This window comes from Cynara cardunculus (assembly GCF_001531365.2).
Source record: "Cynara cardunculus var. scolymus isolate 2C chromosome LG 2, CcrdV1, whole genome shotgun sequence".
NCBI lineage: Eukaryota > Viridiplantae > Streptophyta > Magnoliopsida > Asterales > Asteraceae > Cynara > Cynara cardunculus.
In genome coordinates, this window is record NC_037529.1 from 59,605,147 (window position 1) to 59,608,941 (window position 3,795).

The window sequence follows — 3,795 nt, forward strand, 5'->3', positions numbered from 1 at the left end:
GAAGCCTTAAATTTAACAGTCGGAACAACTCTGAGGGGACTCGAACTGGTGAACAGTAGGAAGTAAAATTAAGATCTGATCTGATCTATCGAGCTACCTTCAAGAGTTACCTGAGATTAATCAATTGGAGAACAATTCAGAAACCTGTTTACAATGTAAATAGCAACAAGAAACACAGTGCCTTCAACATCTGTTATAGACATTAGCTGGTTAAAAAAAACTCGGGCAGACTCAAGAATGCTGGTATGTTTTCTTTATGCTCTTTAATTTGTTGAAATAAGATCGATGACAAAACAAAAACTTTGCGATTCTTGGTCAACAAGTTCTCGATCATCGTTTTTCATAATTTCAGTAGCCGTACGAAACCAAATATTTTGGATGGGAATGAAAAAAATTGACAAAAAACAATGAATGTTTACTGGACGTGAGATATCCAGCCCATGTGACCCTCGAGATGATAATACTCAAAGATAATAAATTCATTCGTACTTAGAGGTGACAACCGGAAATGTCGAGTTATTAAGTAACAAGTCGAAATGGTCCCGTCAATCACATCTTTTTTGGCACATTGTATTCGATTTGATAACGGAAGATTTGTGATTTTTCTTTGACAACAAAATTAATATCTATTCAATAAGTCTTTGTTTATAAAGTTAGTTATAAAAATCTAAATATCTGTTTTATTTTTCATTTAAAATGTAAAATACATTATTCATGCTTGTAAACTACTAGAAATGTATTTGTGTAATGCATTGAGACATATTTTCATTTTAATGTTTCGTTTTTTTTTATCTATGTCGATATAATATGATTTTATGTGATTTTTAGAAAGCGATAATGTTTTTATTTTTGAATATAATATAAATTTAAAAATATCATATAAAATTTGTAAAAAATATATCAATATTACTATTAAATTAACTATTTAAAAGTTAGTGTTTGTGTATTTTTTTAATTTAATTTTTTTATTATAATTCAATTTAACGTAACGAAGTAATTTAATTTAGGTTTAATAATATTTTTTTATAAAGATAATAATCAAGTATTCTGATAGAGCTCAATAATTACCATAATTATATTTTAGATTTTTTATACTTTAAAATGAGATGTTTATTCTCTATTTGATTATGTTCATTCGTAGTTAGTTACACGAATTCAAACATAGAGCATTATAAGTTGTACTTATGCACAATTTACTTGTAATCTTGAATTTTAAATAATATGCATCAATAAACAATACTTCATGCATAAAAAATGATTTTTAAGAATTTTTGTCAAATGCTTTATAATATAGAATTCTTATTTTTTTTAAAAAAAAGAACAAGTTGTATTTATTAATTTTGTTTAAATTATTCCATTTACTAAATCTTAATATATGATTAAAATAAGATAAAATAAAAAAACTGGGTTGGTGAGGTGGGGCCCAAGAGGTTGACGTGGCCATGTGAGTTGGGCCCCTCTATTTCCATTTGCAAAAAGGAGAGGAGGTCCCCCACCCTGCCTATCTACTATCTACTATCTAGCTGTAAAGAAGCTGTAATGTAATGGATAATATACATCAAAAATGCAAAACCACTTGCTTTCAAACATTTTCACTAAACTACACATTTGGTCCTCATGGTTTGTTGGATATAACATTTTTTATCCATGAGTTTTCGAAATTACAACAAAACGTCCTCAGATTTCTTTTAACGGTACGATTTTGTTCTTTTATTCATTTTTTTATCCAATCAAAAACCACTAAGTATGAAAATATGATCATATTTCCATCCACATCCCCAATAAGAAACATGAATCTCCAACGGAAAATGGGAGTATAATTCTAATATATATATATATATATATATATATATGTCGAAATCTTAAAACCAACTTGTATTGCACTATGTGCTGCTAATTTATACATAAGTACTACACTTTTAAGCATGTTTTTTCAAAAATCTTAGTTATAGCATTTATGCCCAAAGTACAACTTGTTGATTCAGTTGCCCATCGCCCCTTCCAACGTTGATGCTATTGCTGCTCCCAAAAAATCATCGACTCCCAATAAACGATTCGTAGTCAAATGTTGATTCCGGCTCCCAAGGTACCACTCACACTCTGCATGTAATTCTTTTGAGTTATCTCTCATGTATCTTGAAAATCACTAATCAATTGTCCCCATGGCTCGTTTTGGATTTCAAGTTCAACTTCCTTCATCTTCAATATGAGTTGTATGGCTTTCTACTGATAAGAATTGACCTAATTTTTCTCAAGTTAGATTTTTCTTATTCTAATTGGCTAAACTATATATCATTATACATTGATTTTGAGGTGGTTTATTAGATTGCTGAAATTGAAAAAAGATAGATAGTGCTCATGGGTGTTTTTGGGTCCATGGTTCTGATTGTGCCTACGGGTGTTTTTGGTCTATGGTTCCCATTCTTACACTTGGTTTCTTGTAAAAAAATGGATAGTGTATGGCTGGAGGCGTAGGTGGTTTGTCACCACTCGAGGCTTGGGTGGTTTGCATTATATATATATATATATATATATATATGCTATGCTCAGATATTTGTAAACATTTCTTCAACATTTGATTCATATATGAAATATTACTATTTTTGCATAAGAATGCGATGAACATTTACTTTCTTCTTTCACTTTGTTATCTCCTCATATTGCATCGGAGTTTTGGAGACCGAACAAGAAAGTCGAGGATCTTCTCAGTGTGGAGGGGTGACGTCCTTTTGAGTTTTTACTTAGTGTTGTTGGACGCTTGATAGATTTTGTTTACCTTTTGTTCCTTGTGGGTCTTGTTCAAATTTGTCTGTGCTGATTTCTTGTGAGTTCTTTTGTAGAGGCATTATTGACTTGATTATGAGCAACTAAAAGAGTGCTAGAAGAATGTATGTGACAAATTCCATAGTTGACACTCACATCAACATTTAGTTTGTTAAATTGTTTTCCAAACATCAAATCTGAAGTCGTATGAATCGATTACAGTACTGGAGTTCTTGTCACAATGTGATTTAATCTCAATAACTATTCATTGCCTTCGATCACAATCCTTTTAACTCTATGCCAAGTTCTGGAAGACACCATTAAAGATGGCTATATATTCCAGGTTTGTGTTTCTCTTATTTTCTGTCCTAGAAGCATTAATGGTTAAGGAAGTTAAGTTTGTTATCGGTTATGAAATTTGCGTTTCAAGTTTCGATTACCTGATTTTCATTGTGATCTTTGCATTTTTTTTCTATCAAGGGTAGAACATTGCTTGAAATCGCTTTCTTGAAATAAATTTGTTTTGATTTTTATGTTGTTTTTTCTATCAAGGGTAGGATAGGTTCGTTTTTTATATTGTTCGTTGTATTGATTGCTTGAAATGTTTATATTGGAATCGATTTTAATTTGTTTGTGTTTAGTATTAGTTGATTTGGTATTTAGTTGATGGATAGAAACAGGTTCTATTTCTGCTTCTGAAATGATGAAAATAGGTTTCATTTCATACCTCTAAAAGGGTAGAAACAGGTTCCACAAAACCATGGTTACGAGTTAAACCTCAGTTGGTTTGTTGTATCGATTGCTTTCTTGAAATTTTTCTATCTGCATACATTGCTTGAAATTGCTTCTTGAAATCAGTTTGTTTCAGTTTCTCTGATGCTTTTTCCATCAAGGGTAGAACAAGTTCGATTTTATTTGTTGGGTAGAAATAAGTTCTATTTTATGCTTCTAAAAGGGTAGAAACAGGTTCCACAAAACCATGGTTACGAGTTAAACCTCAGTTGGTTTGTTGTATCGATTGCTTTCTTGAAA

At 30.8% G+C, this 3,795-nt stretch overlaps 1 long non-coding RNA gene across 1 annotated transcript; it reads left to right on the forward strand.

Moving 5' to 3' along the window:
* Positions 1–1,915: 1,915 nt before the first annotated feature.
* On the forward strand, positions 1,916–2,959 carry LOC112508005. Its single transcript, XR_003068591.1, has 2 exons — positions 1,916–2,086; positions 2,672–2,959. It is a non-coding gene; the product is annotated as an uncharacterized LOC112508005 (long non-coding RNA).
* The last annotated feature ends 836 nt before the right edge of the window (positions 2,960–3,795 follow it).